This window comes from Pseudophryne corroboree, chromosome 11 (assembly GCF_028390025.1).
Source record: "Pseudophryne corroboree isolate aPseCor3 chromosome 11, aPseCor3.hap2, whole genome shotgun sequence".
Classification (NCBI taxonomy): Eukaryota; Metazoa; Chordata; class Amphibia; order Anura; family Myobatrachidae; genus Pseudophryne; species Pseudophryne corroboree.
Genome location: NC_086454.1, coordinates 212,478,197 through 212,494,920, shown reverse-complemented (window position 1 = coordinate 212,494,920; position 16,724 = coordinate 212,478,197).

Genomic DNA, 16,724 nt, shown 5'->3' with positions numbered 1-16,724 from the left:
ACGTGTGTGTCAGGTGTCGTGCGTGTACGTGTGTGTGTGTGTGTGTGTCAGGTGGCGCGTACCTACATGTGTGTATGTCAGGTGCTGTGCATGTGTGTACGTACACGCGTGTATGTGTCAGGTGCCGCGTGTGTGTGTGTGTGTGCGCCAGTGTGCCAGGAGCCACGCGTGTACATGCGTGAGGGTGTTAGGAGCCGCACGTATACGTACATACGTGTAGGTTTCAGGTACCGCGCGTATACATACGTGTGTGTGTCAGGAGCCGAGCGCGTACGTACATGTGTGTGTGTCAGGAGCAACGCGCGTGTGTGTCAGGAGCCACACGTGTGCATACGTGTGTGTGTCAGGTGCCACACATGTACGTACGTGTGTGTGTGTGTGTTTGTGTCAGGTGCCGCGCGTGTACGTGTGTGTGTCAAGTGCCGCGTGTGTACGTACGTATGTGTGTGCCTGGAGCCGCGCGTGTACATACATGTGTGTGTGTGTGTCTCAGGTGCTGTACGTGTATGTGTGTGTCTCAGGTGCTGCACGTGTATATGTGTGTATTTCAGGTGCTGCATTTGTATGCGTCAGCTGCCACGTGGGTGTCAGGTGTTGAGCGTGTATGTGTTTGTGTCAGCTGTCGCATCTGTATGTGTGTGACTGTCAGGTGCTGCGCGTGTATGTGTGTTTCAGGTGCTGTTCATGTATGTGGGAGTGGCAGGTGCTGCGTGTGTATACGAGTGTGTGTGAGGTGCTGCGAGTGTATGTGTGTGTTAGGTGCACTGAGTGTATATGATTGTGTGTCAGGTGCTGTGCATGTGTGCGTTAAATGCCACATGTATATATGTGTGTCAGGTGCTGCGTGTGTGTGTGTGTGTGTGTGTGTCAGGTGCTGCATGTTTGTATGTGTGTGTGTGTGTCAGGTGCTGCATGTCTGTATGTGTGTGTGTGTCAGGCGCTGCATGTCTGTGTGTGTGTGTGTGTGTGTGTGTGTGTGTCAGGTGCTGCATGTCTGTATATGTGTGTGGGTGTGTCAGGTGATGCATGTCTGTGTGTGGGTGTGTCAGGTGATGCATGTGTGTGTGTGTGTGGGTGTGTCAGGTGCTGCATGTCTGTGTGTGTGTGTGTGGGTGTGTGTGTCTGTCAGGTGCTGCATGTGTGTGTCAGGTGCTGCATGTCTGCGTGTGTGTGTGTCAGGCGCTGTATGTCTGCGTGTGTGTGTCAGGCGCTGCATATCTGTGTCAGGTGCTGTGTGTGTGTGTGCGTGTCTGTCAGGTGCTGCGTGTCTGCGTGTGTGTCAGGCGCTGCGTGTCTGCGTGTGTGTCAGGCGCTGCGTGTCTGCGTGTGTCAGGCGCTGCGTGTCTGCGTGTGTGTCAGGCGCTGCGTGTGTGTCAGGCGCTGCGTGTGTGTCAGGCGCTGCGTGTGTGTCAGGCGCTGCGTGTGTGTCAGGCGCTGCGTGTCTGCGTGTGTGTCAGGCGCTGCGTGTCTGCGTGTGTGTCAGGCGCTGCGTGTGTGTCAGGCTCTGCGTGTGTCAGGCGCTGCGTGTGTGTCAGGCGCTGCGTGTCTGCGTGTGTGTCAGGCACTGCGTGTCTGCGTGTGTGTCAGGCGCTGCGTGTCTGCGTGTGTGTCAGGCGCTGCGTGTGTGTCAGGCTCTGCGTGTGTCAGGCGCTGCGTGTGTGTCAGGCGCTGCGTGTCTGCGTGTGTGTCAGGCGCTGCGTGTCTGCGTGTGTGTCAGGCGCTGCGTGTCTGCGTGTGTGAGGGGAGGGTGACCGGACACACGGCAGGGAGGGGAGGGGGTGGCCGAACACAGCAGGAAGAGGGGGGAGTTGCCGAACACACAGCAGGGGAGGGGAGGGGATGGTGGCCAGACAAACAGCAGGGGAGGGGAGGGGGGGGAGGGGAGGCCGGACACACAGCAGGTGAGGGGGGGGGGTGGCTGGACACACAGCAGGGAGGGGGGGTAGGCAGGACACACAGCAGGGGAGGGGAGGGTGGCCGGACAAACAGCAGGGAGAGAGGGGGGGGGGTAGGCCGGACACACAGCAGGGGAGGGGGGGTGGCTGGACACACAGCAGGTGAGGGGGGGCTGGACACACAGCAGGTGAGGGGGGGGGGCTGGACACACAGCAGGTGAGGGGGGGGGCCTGGACACACAGCAGGTGAGGGGGGGGCTGGACACACAGCAGGTGAGGGGGGGGGGCTGGACACACAGCAGGTGGGGGGGGGGGCTGGACACGCAGCAGGTGAGGGGGGGGGGCTGGACACGCAGCAGGTGAGGGGGGGTAGGCCGGACACACAGCAGGGGAGGGGAGGGTGGCCGGACACACAGCAGGGGAGGGGAGGGTGGCCGGACACACAGCAGGGGAGGGGAGGGTGGCCGGACAAACAGCAGGGGAGGGGAGGGTGGCCGGACAAACAGCAGGGAGGGGGGGGGTAGGCCGGACACACAGCAGGGGAGGAGGGGGGGCTGGACACACAGCAGGTGAGGGGGGGGGCTGGACACACAGCAGGTGAGGGGGGGGGTAGGCCGGACACACAGCAGGGAGGGGGGGGTAGGCCGCCGGACACACAGCAGGGAGGGGGGGTAGGCAGGACACACAGCAGGGGAGGGGAGGGTGGCCGGACAAACAGCAGGGAGAGAGGGGGGGGGTAGGCCGGACACACAGCAGGGGAGGGGGGGTGGCTGGACACACAGCAGGTGAGGGGGGGCTGGACACACAGCAGGTGAGGGGGGGGGCTGGACACACAGCAGGTGAGGGGGGGGGCCTGGACACACAGCAGGTGAGGGGGGGGGCTGGACACACAGCAGGTGAGGGGGGGGGGCTGGACACACAGCAGGTGGGGGGGGGGGGCTGGACACGCAGCAGGTGAGGGGGGGGGCTGGACACGCAGCAGGTGAGGGGGGGTAGGCCGGACACACAGCAGGGGAGGGGAGGGTGGCCGGACACACAGCAGGGGAGGGGAGGGTGGCCGGACACACAGCAGGGGAGGGGAGGGTGGCCGGACAAACAGCAGGGGAGGGGAGGGTGGCCGGACAAACAGCAGGGAGGGGGGGGTAGGCCGGACACACAGCAGGGGAGGAGGGGGGGCTGGACACACAGCAGGTGAGGGGGGGGGCTGGACACACAGCAGGTGAGGGGGGGGGTAGGCCGGACACACAGCAGGGAGGGGGGGGGGTAGGCCGCCGGACACACAGCAGGGGAGGGGAGGGTGGCCGGACAAACAGCAGGGAGGGGGGGGTAGGCCGGACACACAGCAGGTGAGGGGGGGGGGGTGGCTGGACACACAGCAGGTGAGGGGGGGGGTCTGGACACACAGCAGGGGGGGGGGGTAGGCCGGACAAACAGCAGGGAGGGGGGGGGTAGGCCGGACACACAGCAGGGAGGGGGGGGGGGGCTGGACACAGCAGGGGGGGGGGGGTAGGCCAGACACACAGCAGGTGAGGGGGGGGGGGGGCTGGACACACAGCAGGGAGGGGGGGGGGTAGGCCGGACACACAGCAGGTGAGGGGGGGGGGCTGGACACACAGCAGGTGAGGGGGGGGGGCTGGACACACAGCAGGTGAGGGGGGGGGTAGGCCGGACACACAGCAGGTGAGGGGGGGGGTGGCTGGACACACAGCAGGGAGGGAAGGGGGTAGGGGGGTGGCCTTATTATAATAACCGTGTGGGGGAGGAGTCTGCGGCGGTGGGTGAATGAGATGTGGGGGCAGGCTGCTAAGGGTGCAGGGGAGGAGGGGAAGGGAGCCGGATGGATCTGAATGTGAGCCGCACGTAAGGGACCATACTGATCCTCCCCACCTCAGCCCGCTGGTGCTGCTGCCTGACTTCTTCCGTGCAGCACAGCTGTCTTCTCCGGCTGCCGCTGCCGCTCCCGCACCCGCTTCAGGTGTGGGGGTACCACACCGCTCAGTAGGCAAGCGCTGTCAGTCAGGAGTCAGCGCTGCACCGGATGTCTCTTCTGGATGTCCTCTGACTTTCTCCTGCGGCGCAACTCCAGCTATTCCTCCCGCTGCGGCTCCCACTTCGGGTAAGGGGACCATATTGCTCAGTAGTGAGCACTTTCGGTAAGCCTGCGGCTGCTATGCCGCTACCCCTCTCCTCCACAGTCCTAATGGGTCGCTGCAGTCTGTAAGGGACCGCAGGTGCACACACCCAGGAACCGCTGGCTCTCCTCCCGCCGCCAGCAGCTACTTTTATAACCTCAGCCTGCACGAGACCCCTTCCCTCACTCACTCTCGCTCTCCTGGCGGCCACTGCGCAGCCGCAACAAATTGAAAAGCCCTATCTCTATAATGGGGCATATTTCTCTTAATTAAAAAAACCCTATAACTTTCTGAAAAACCACAACCCCAAAAGGCACTACACTGGGGCATACTCTATCTAGTAAAACAAACCCCAAGTCTTAATTCGTCCTCTATCCGGAGTTATGCCTTCCCAAAAAATATCTAATTCACTCTATAGGAAAACGGTGTCAAAAAGCCACAAAGGAAGCCACAGAAAAAAACTGACAGTTGGAACTTTAGGTTACTCCCAATTCCTCATTTTTTATTATTTTGCCCTGAAATTTGGCATGCAGCACCGGGTGACGATTCTACACGCCCATGCCAAATTTCAGCTCAGTACGTCCAATCAGTTTTGAGGTGTAGCCCCTCAAACACCATGCCCCCATCTCAGAAGTTCCCTATGGGAGAATTCCGTTTGTTCGATTCAGCCTTAATATAAGGGCACGACCGTGCCCTTATAATATCTATCTATCTATCTATCTATCTATCTATCTATCTATCTATCTATCTATCTATCGTATGTGTGTGTATATATACATCTATACATACATGCGCTAACACCTGGACATACACTGATGTACCCACACCTAATATCCATACATACACGCCCTGACACCTGGACATACACCAACATTCCCACACCTGCATCTATACATACACATGCTGACACCTGGACATACACCAACATACAAGCACCTGCATCTATATATACACGCGCTGACAAATGGACATACACCGACGTACCCACACTTGCATCTATACATACATGCACTGACATCTGGACATACAAGCACCTGCATCTATACATACACGCGCTGACACCTGAACCTACACTGACCTTCCCACACCTGCATCTATACATACACATTCTGACACCTGGACATACACAGACGTACCCACACCTGCATCTATACATACACGCGTTGACACCTGGACGTACACTGACGTACACACACCTAAATCTATATATGCATGGATGCAAATGTGGGTACGTCTGTATACGTCCAGGTGTTAGCATGTGTATGTATAGATGTTAGGTGTGGGTACATCAGTGTATATCCAGGTGTCAGCACATGTATGTATAGATTCACATGTGGGTAAGCCGGTGTACGTCCACGTGTCAGCATGTGTAGGTATAGATGCAGGTGTGGGTACGTTGGTGTACGTTTAGGGGTCAGCGTGTTAATGTATAGATGTTGGTGTGTATGTCAGTGTACGTACAGATATAGGTGTGTGTGTGTGTGTGTGTGTGTATGTATGTATGTATGTATATGTATAGAGGAAGGTGTGATACATACATATAACACATACATGATAGATACATACATATATCACACACACGATAGATAGATAGATAGATAGATACATACAAGATAGATACATACATACATGATAGATACATATATATACACACACATACGATAGATAGATAGATAGATAGATAGATAGATAGATAGATAGATAGATACATATATATATATATCACAAACATATATGATTCATACATATATCACACACACATACATGATACATACATGAGAAAGACCTGGGATGGTGATGAGGCCAGGGCCCCCTGCTGATGTTGCGTTGAGGAAGGCAGTGTTCCAGGGCAGATGCCAGTCGGGGAGAGCGCCGCGCAGCCCGGGAAAAATACTGCTGAGGAGCTACATCTGGAAGAGCCCCTGGGAGGGAGAGTGCCACATGCCCCATCCTGCGCGGCAGACTCTGCAGGCCTGCACATGGGAAGGGAGGTCTCTGGCCACACGTACTCACCCTTCTGCTGAAGCCCCGCTGCTGTCCCCATCAGCGCTCTCCAGCGGGGAGCGGGGCCAGGATGAACCTCAACCTGTGAGAACTATCTTCATGATTAAGAGATCTCATATGCAAGATAAGTATGTGTTGGGATAGGGCTGGGGAGGGTGGCTGCTCGGGCACACCCCCGTCAAGTTAAGGAGATTTAACTGAGGAAGCACAAGGGAACTCTCGTCTGGGGACAACAACTGCAGGGAGACCACATCTTTTCAGATGAACATGGGAGGGCGGAAGGCTGCCTAATACTGAAGCACCCTCAGACATTAAACCATATGCAACAACTATTGCAAGCATTCCTGGGGGAAGGTCTGCAGCAGACGGATTTGCATACGGTGATGTCATCCAAGCAGTGGGCCAAAGTTGGCTGGAACCCTCATCTGTATATGAAAAGAGAAAAGGGGCATGCAGGGCATGGCGGCCTTTTGCGGCGCTTGGATAACCCCAAGTTTGCATTAAACACCCCCACCCTCCTTCGGTGTGGGGCTCATGTTGGCCATGCCCAAGCCCCTGAAGCATTCAAGCTGATTTCTTGCAGCAGCTGGGCACTGTAACAGCTTCAGAGCTGCTCTACAAGACAAGTAAAAGGGTGTGGGCCCTGCAGCACCACCTGTAGTTTGCATACACACATATATAGGACAGCATCTCTTATATGCCCCAGGGTCAATAAAATAGTATCCTTGTCTAGGCTATCCATCCCCTCAGATAAGGTATTTGTCCATGCCGCTACAGCACTACACACCCAGGCCGACGCAATTGCCGGTCTGAGTAAGGTACCTGAATGTGTATAAATGGACTTCAGGGTAATCTCCTGTTTGCGGTCAGCACACTCTTTGAGGGTAGCCGTATCCTGGGACGGGAGGGCTACCTTCTTGGATAAGCGTGTTAATGCTTTGTCCACCCTAGGGGAGGATTCCCATCGTAACCTATCCGTTGATGGGAAAGGATACGCCATAAGAATCCTTTTGGAAATCTGCAGTCTTTTATCTGGAGATTCCCAAGCTTTTTCACATAACTCGTTCAGCTCGTGTGAGGGGGGAAAGGTTACCTCAGGCTTCTTTCCCTTGTACATATGTACCCTCTTGTCAGCGACAGGGGGTTCCTCTGTGATGTGCAAAACATCTTTTATTGCCATAATCATAAATCGAATGGATTTTGCCAATTTTGGTTGTAACTTTGCATCATCGTAATCGACACTGGAGTCAGAATCCGTGTCGGTATCTGTGTCAACAATCTGGGATAGTGGGCGCTTATGAGACCCTGACAGTCCCTGCAACATAGGATCAGGCATGGGTTGAAACCCTGACTGTCCCAAAGCTTCTGCCTTGTCTAATCTTTTGTGCAATGAGTTTACACTAGCATTTAAAACATTCCACATATCCATCCAATCAGCTGTCGGCGGAGACACCACATTCATTTGCTCCCGCTCCTCTCTAATATAGCCTTCTTCCTCAGACATGTCGACACACGTGTACCGACACACTTCACACACAGGGAATGCTTTTTCTGAAGACAGTTTCCCCACAAGGCCCTTTGGAGAGACAGAGAGAGAGTATGCCAGCACACCCCCCAGCGCTATATAACCCAGGAATAAAACAGTAACTTAATGTTTGCCCAGTAGTGCTGCTGTATGTAATTTGCGAATTATGTGCCCCCCCCCCCCCCCTCTTTTCAACCCTCTTGTCTAACGTGGTATAAGCAGGGTAGAGTCCGGGGAGCTTCCTCTCAGCGGTGCTGTGGAGAAAAAATGGCGCTGGTGAGTGCTGAGGGAGAAGCCCCGCCCCCTCGGAGGCGGGCTTCTGTCCCGCTTAAACTGTAAAATTGGTGGGGGCTTATACATATATAAAGTGCCCAGCTGTATATATGTTATATTTTTGCGAAAGAGGTTTATATTGCTGCCCAGGGCGCCCCCCCTGCGCCCTGCACCCTTACAGTGACCGGAGTATGTGAGGTGTATGGGAGCAAAGGCGCACAGCTGCAGTGCTGTGCGTTACCTCAGTGAAGATCATGAAGTCTTCTGCCGCCTCTGAAGTCTTCTTTTCTTCTCATACTCACCCGGCTTCTATCTTCCGGCTCTGCGAGGGGGACGGCGGCGCGGCTCTGGGACGGACGGCGAGGGTGAGATCCTGCGTACCAATCCCACTGGAGCTAATTGTGTCCAGTAGCCTAAGAAGCAGGACCTTGCAACTCAGAGAGTAGGGCTGCTTCTCTCCCCTCAGTCCCTCGATGAGGGAGTCTGTTGCCAGCAGTGCTCCCTGAAAATGAAAAACCTAACAAAATACTTTCTGTCAGAAAGCTCAGGAGAGCTCCTGAAAAGCACCCAGTCTCCACTGGGTACAGTATCAAACTGAGGTCTGGAGGAGGGGCATAGAGGGAGGAGCCAGTGCACACCCAGAACTAAAGTCTTTCTTAAAGTGCCCATGTCTCCTGCGGAGCCCGTCTATCCCCATGGTCCTTACGGAGTCCCCAGCATCCTCTAGGACGTTAGAGAAAATAGGATTTTAATACCTACCGGTAAATCCTTTTCTCTTAGTCCGTAGAGGATGCTGGGCACCCGTCCCAGTGCGTACTGTGTCTGCAGTTATTAAATGGCCCTTAACTCCAGAACATTTATGTGGAGATGAAAACATCCAAGGAAGACTTGACCATCTTCCTTGGATGTTTTCCCCCTGTGTGACTGCTCTACAGCCTCAGAGGGTTGCATCCGTGGTCCCTAGGATCCCGTCCTGGATCCCGAACCATCGCCCCTCTAGGTGGTGAGAACTGTGCAGCCACCAATGGAGTGAGATTCTGGTCTTGGAAGACAGGATTATCCTCCGGTGCATGTGTAGGTGGGATCCGGACCACTTGTCCAACAGGTCCCACTGGAACACTCTGGCATGGAACCTGCCAAACTGAATGGCCTCGTAGGCCGCAACCATCTTCCCCAGCAACTGAATGCATTGATGGATTAACACTCTTGCTGGTTTCAGAATTTGTTTGACCAGACTCTGGATCTCCAGAGCCTTTCCACTAGAAGAAAACCTCTTCTGTGTCCAGTATCACTCCCAAAAACAACAACCGCGTCATTGGGACCAACTGCGATTTTGGCAAGTTTAGGAGCCAACCATGTTGTTGAAGAACTGTCAGGGAGAGTAGATGTTTTGCACCAACTGGTCCCTGGATCTCGCCTTTATCAGGAGATCATCCAAGTACGGGATAATTGTGACTCCTTGCTTGCGAAGGAGAACCATCATTTCCGCCATCACCCTGGTGAAAATCCTCGGAGCCGTGGACAGACCAAACGGCAACGTCTGAAATTGGTAATGACAATCCTGAATTGCAAACCTCAGGTAGCTTGATGCAGTGGCTAAATGGGAACATATAAGTAGGCATCCTTTATGTCTACCAAAACCATGAAATCTCCTTTATCCCCCAGACTGGAGATCACTACCCTGAGAGATTCCATCTTGAAATTGAATTTCTTTAGGTAGAAATTAAGGGATTTCAGATTTAAGATTGGTCTGACTGAGCCGTCCGGCTTCGGGACCACGAAGAGGCTTGAATAAAAACCTTCTCCCTGCTGACTAAGGCTGATTTGAACAATCGGTGAGGGGGAACGTCTTGAAACCCCAGTTTGTACCTTTGGGACACTATTTGTAAAGCCCACGAGTCCAGGTCCGAATGAATCCAGAACTGACTGAAGAGTTTTAGACGTGCCCCCCACTGGTGCGGGCTCCTGCAAGAGAGCCCCAGCGTCATGCAGTGGATTTGGCAAAAGCAGAGGACGATCTCTGCTCCTGCGATCTTGAAGAGGCTACAGACCTCTTCCCTCTTTTCCTTCCTCTACCTGCAAAGAAAGGGGAATCTTAACTTCTTGCATATCTATTGGGCCGAAATGACTGCGTCAGATAATGATGCGTCTTCATCCGTTGAGAGGGAACATAGGGCAAGAAGGATGACTTACCTGCGGGAGCTGCCGAGATCAAATTAACTAGGCCGTCGCCAAACAAGGCTTCACCTTCATAGGGAAGAGACTCCCTTTCTTCTTGGAGTCAGCATCAGCATTCCCTTGGTGAATCCACAATGCCCTCCTATCCGAGACTGCCATGAAATTGGCCCGTGAGCACTTGTGCCCGGTGTAGGATTTTTAAATATGTGTAGTTTACTGTATGCAAAGGTTTAAAACCTTTTAGGAACTGAGATCTAAGGTGTATTACATGTAGTTTAAAAAAACCAAAAAAGGTTTATTTTATGGCAGTAGTTTCCAAACTGGGGTTCTTGCACTGGTAGCATAGTTTGGTGGTCCAGGACCAATTAAAATTATTTATACTTTATTAAATTGGCAAAACCATTCCCTCACAACATAACTGAACCTGAGGATGACATGCTATAAACACAATTTACTTAATTTTATATTTTTTTCTGAATTTCTCAATAAAAAAAACTTTGGCCTAGGGGTGCCGTGAAACAAATTTTGATACTCTAGGGCAGGGGTGTCAAACCCATGGGCCGCATGCCGCCCCCAATGCATCCTTTTGTGGCCCACAGGCCGGGGTCCGACAGGGGTCCTTTTGTGGCCCGATCACCTTGCTTAGAGCGAGGGCAGGAGAGTGCAGCCAGAGTCTTTGCTTTCTATGTGCGGCACCATCTTCCCGAAGAGATCACCGGGAAGATAGTGCCCCTTCCACTGGCTACAGCACAGGTATACTGGGGTGGGGTAGCAAACTGGGGGCCCCAATGGGCCCCTCCAGCAGTCCCTCTACCAAAACACGTCTTTTGGTGGTTTTGCGGTGTTGTTATAACTACATGGTGACGATACTGTAGCACAGAGATTTTCAACCATTTACAACTCACGTCACACAGAACAAGATTTAAATATTGACAAGGCACACTGAAATATAATGGTGATGCATGGTGCAGTATCGTGTCCCAGGATGTCATGTCGCAGCTTCTCCATAGGTAACGCCTGAACAGGCCCGGTGACAGGGGGGACAAAGGGGACACTTGTTCAGGGCTCCAAGTATTAAGAACAGAAATAATGGGGCCACAGTGCCAATATTGCTTTTTAAAGTGTATCCACCAACTGCTCAATTTAAGCAGGAAAACAATTAACAGGCCAACTAAACCCTCCCCCCTCCTTTTACCCCATCACTTTGTCCAGTCCCTGTGGTCCATACTGTATTGCCATTATTATGCATGTTGCTGTGCTGGCCCTTTTCTGAATGTCCCTGCCACCGCCACCGAAGAGCTGGATAGCCCAGTATGAAAACCACCTGCCGGCCTCACTGACGGTCCGAGTCAAAGGCTCCATTTTTTTTAAAGATCCCTCTGCCAAGTTAAGGGGGGGTTGAGGGGGCCCCAGAGATATCAGTGTACTGGGCCCCGAGATTTCTGTTGCTGGCCCTGACCCTCAGGGGCGTATCTACCCCTTGGCCAGGATGGCACTTGCCAGGGGCACCATCCAGCTGTGCCAACCGTGGCTAAGGGATAGAGTTCTGCAGTCTCGAAAGGGCGCTATGGCAATCAGCGTGGGACTGACCAATTAGACGGTGAGGGAAGGATACTGAAATTGTCCCAACCCTGTTACAGTTTGAAACGCCCCTCAACTGCTGTCCACTGCTTCACTCCTAGCTCTGCCCCTTTGAAATTATTAATCCCTACCCCCCGGTAGGCGGAGTTCTCCAGGCCCATACTCAGGAGTCACCACTGCTGTACATTATGTGCCGGTTGTAGAGGCAGAGCGGGGAACATCAGAGAACGCCACAAATTACACAGTGGGCAAGGAGATGGCTGGAGACAGCTGCACAGCCATGCCTTGCAAGTTCGAGAGAGCTGTTGAATTTCAGCACTTCAAGCCAGAGCCTGCCCCCTGCTGCCCAAGCAGTCCGTGACAGTTAGTGTCGAGGAGGGGGGGATTTGTGCATGTGTGCTATCAGTGTGTGTGTGGGGGGGTGGGGGGGTGGAGGATGTGTGTGACTGTGAGGGAGCTGTCAGTGTCAGTGGGGAGAGGAGCAGGAGGGAGTTGTCAGTGTGTGGAAGTGATGAGAGTTGTCAGTACTGGGGAAATGTGTGTGTGTGTGTACTAGATTTAGGAGTGTGTGTTTGTGAGAGGTTTCAGTTGGGGAATTAGAGTTCATACAGTAATTAAATGTTTTCATATTGAGAACTACATCTCCCAGCATATACAGTGTGCTGGGGATGCTAACAAGCTTTATTTAAAAGTTTAAAAAACATTGCTTTTATGACTGCAATGGTTAAAAAGGGAGAGCTATAAATCAATTTATCAGTGAATGATCGCAGTTTGAGCTGTTACATTTTACTGAACCACCTATCCCTCCACACTCACTACCTGTCCTCAGGATACATTTACCATCCCGGCAGACGGTATACCGGCGGTCATTTGACCGATGTTGGAATCCTGACACCACTTGGGAGACTGGTGCCGGCACACAGACAGCCAACATCCCGAAGGCGAGTATTGGAGGGAGGGTTAGGACCGGGGGAGCGGGTGTTAGGGAAGGCACTAGGAGGGGGGGGGGGGTTAGTCCTAGCTGCCACCCCCTGAGGGTTAGCCCTATCCGCCACCCCCCCAGAGGATTAGGATTAGGTATCATGTGACTGCTGGAATCCCGACCGCCGGATGCCATACCCAACCCCCTTTACTTTTTCAGGCATTTCTATCTCTCCTCTCTCTATGGTGTTCCGATTGCCCACTTTCCCTTGTGCTTTTCTCTCTCTCTCTCTCCTTTGTTTAGAGCATCAGTTTCTGTAGTCCACTTTATCCTTATTTTTTCCAGTGTTTCACTATCTCTCTGATGTAATGAGGATGTATGGTCTAGAGGGATCAGTAATGCATTGTACTGTATAGAGGCGTCAGGGATGTAGCGTAGGGTATAGAGGCGTCAGGGATGTAGCGTAGGTTATAGAGGCATCAGGAATGTAGCGTAGGGTATAGAGGCGTCAGGGATGTAGCATAGGGAATAGAGGCGTCAGGGATGTAGCGTAGGGAATAGAGGCGTCAGGGATTTAGCTTAGGGAATATAGGCATCAGGGATGTACTAGCAGGTATATAGAGGTCAGTGTACTGTATAGAGGGGTCAGTAATGCAGTGATGGTTATAGAAAGGTCAGTGATGTAGTGTAGGGTATAGAGGGGTCAGTTATGTAGTGTGGGGTAAAGAGGGGTCAGTAAAGATGCTAAGCTGAAGTACTTAGAACACTTCTTGAATTAAGACACAACCTGCAAGAAAAAGTATGCAATATGGGTGAAAAGGCAAATGTCAGAGGTCTGATACAAGTGACCAGCTCCACACCTTGCACCACATAGCGTTATGTTAAACTGGGATATGTTCTTTTTTGGTGTGTGTGTATGTATGTGTGTGTGTGGGGGGGGGGGGGGGGGGTGCCAAAGGAAATTTTTGCCAGTGGCTCCTTTGGTCTAGAACCAGCCCTGATCACAAAATATTTTTGTCTGAGCAGACTGGACACTGATCAGCGTTGGCTCATTCTCAGCCCCCCGCCCAGCCTCTGCTGCCAACAGACTGCTATTAGCTAGTTAACCTTCTGCCTTCCCTATCTATGACACAGACTGCTGCTAATGCTACCAGACTGTTCCCAGTGGCTTCACACCAACAGTGAATCCCAGCCGATGATGTAGGGCAGCGTGTGGGGGAGGGGGTCAGTTGCTGTGGCTCCAACATGGTAACCGCCAATGGACTGCAATGCTTTATCGAAAGGGGGGGCGCCAGTCCCTTACTTTGCCAGGGGCGCTTGGACCCCTAGCTACACCTCTGTTGACCCTAACCGATACCCCTAAACTAACCATAATTCCTGCAGTAAAAATCCATGTTTCTATGTATATAGGGGGTCATTCCGAGTTGATCGCATGCTGCCGTTGTTCGCTGCGTAGCAATCAGTTGAAAAAAAATGGCTAATCTGTGCATGCGCATGCTCCGTAATGTGCATGCGCATCGTACGGGTACAAAGTCCATTGTGGTTTTGCACTAGTTCTAGCGATTATTCCAATCACAGAACAGGCCACAAGGAGATTGACAGAAAGAGGGCGTTTCTGGGTGTCAACTGACCGTTTTCAGGGAGTGCTTGGAAAAATGCAGGCGTGGCAGAAGAAATGCAGGCGTGGCTGGGCATTCGCTGGATGGGTGTGTGACATCAAAAGCCGTCCCTCGGTTGTTAGAATCAACGCACACGAAGTGTAACTACAGTGCTGGTCTTATTTTGAAACGATTTTGCAGGCGCTCTGCTGCTCAAGTGTTCGCACTTCTCCAAAGTGAATATAAACTCTCCAGTGGGCAGCGACAATGCGTTTGCATGGCTGCTAAAAACTGCTAGCGAGCAATCAACTCAGAATGACCCCCATAGTGTATTGCAAGAAAATATCTGTAAATCCAATGGTACCGTAAGTGCGGTATATACTCGCACTTCTTTGCGGGGTGAGAACATCTCCCCTAAGTGAAGTCAGCCCTATGAATAGAGTTTGTGTGATCCCTGTGCAGCAGTCACAGAAAGGGTTCATCTCTGCAGTTTGTCACTCAAATTACATTGCTGCATTTTTTCTAGAAGTGGATCTGAGAGCTGTTACCCGCAGACCAGCTACAATAATTATCCTGGGTACTCACTAGACCAGTGGTTCTCAAACTGCACCCTGGGGTGCCTCAGGACACCTGCAGGGGTGCCTTGGATTGGTGGTCCAGGACCAATTCAAAATATTTATAGTTAGTGTTATAGGCAAAACCAGTGCTGTTGGCTGGCAATCATAACATATGTGCACAAGCAGAAGCAAATCCTGTCCCCTACCAAAGGGCCAGTGCTAGGGTGTTTGGCGCCTCCCTGCAAACTATTAATTTGGGCCCTCTCTCCAATACTTAATAAAGGGACAGTGCGCTCCTTAAAAAAAGAAGGTGTGGTATCACAAGGAAGGGGCATGGCCACACAATAGCACCCCAAATCAAAATACGCCACACAGTAGCACTATCTTATTGTCATTACACCGCATGTAATAATAATAATAATAATACCCACAGTCGCAGTGCCCTTTATACACATAACCACCATATCAGTGCAGCTTACACACATAATGCCAACAGTAGCAGTGCCCCTTCTACACATGCCCACGGTGGCAATCCTTTACATGGCAAATATCAACCTGGTTTTGCCATGTAAAGGATTGCCACTTTAAAAACAAACAATCAAACAAAAACAAAAAAAACAACAGGAAAAAACACAAAATCTCTCACTTTCTGATTCTCACACCCTATTACATTCCTCCCTATATATTTAAATGTTTCTATTACTGTATGTTCCCTCTTCCCTTCTCCAAACTATACACATCAACATTTTTTAGTATTTCCAGGTAAGTTTTGTGATGTAGGCCATGCACAATTTTAGTTGCCCTAATGTATTTACAGCCTTCTGGAGATATGGCTTCTGGAACTGAACACAGGATTCTAAATGTGGCTGTACCAAGGACCTATACAGTGGCATTACAGGTTGAGTATCCCTTATCCAAAATGCTTGGGACCAGAGGAATTTTGGATATCGGATTTTTCTGTATTTTGGAATAATTGCATACCATAACGAGATATTATGGTGATGGGACCTAAATCTAAGCGCAGAAGGCATTTATGTTTCATATACACCTTATACACACAGCCTGAAGGTCATTTTAGCCAATATTTTTTATAACTTTGTGCATTAAACAAAGTGTGTGTACATTCACAGAATTCATTTATGTTTCATATACACCTTATACACACAGTCTGAAGTTCATTTAATACAATATTTTTAATAACTTTGAGTATTAAACAAAGTTTGTGTACACTGAGCCATCAAAACACAAAGGTTTCACTATCTCAGTCTCACTCAAAAAAGTCCGTATTTCGGAATATTCCGTATTTCGGAATATTTGGATATGGGAAACTCAACCTGTATTACTTTTTTCTGCTACTGGTTCTTTAACCTATGCAAACAAGCATCTGACTTGCCTTTCCTATTGCTTTGTTACATTGCTTACCTGAAATAGTAATACTTAGATAGCTTTCCTCTTGCCATTATAATGCCCTTAATATTATAGTTAGCCTTTGCATTTTTGAGACGTGTATGATTTTGCATTTTTTGGCATTAAATGTTGCCATGTTCTTGACCATTCCTCTAGTCCAGGGGCGGAACTGCCAGAGACAACGGAGTCAGTTGCCGCCGGGCTCCAGCCCTAAAGGGGCTTCCTCCATTGCCCCCCGGCTGTTACGTGCCCTTCCTACTAAATAGACAAAGGCGCTACCAGCAGGGTCTCGCAGTTTGTACATTCCATGCCGTAACACCCTTCTTTCCACCTTCACAATGAAGCTATTGGTACTTTGCAAAAAAAAAAATTATTAGCATTGCAACTCAGCAGATCAATGCAGTGTGCAGCCACACACTCCATATATCTGCTCAGCCACAAAGCTGATTATTTCTTCACAAAGTACAAGGTGAGCTCCAAATAGAATTCTCTAGCTTAGATTATACCTTTCTATGCAAGGGTAAATAGCTCAATTGTTTGACTGCAATGCCACAGGAAATGGTTTGGATCCAAGACAGTGTGACTGAATAATAAAGAAACCTTAAGATGAGTTCATGAATGTTGTATAAGTATTAGTGAGAGAAGGGGTCAG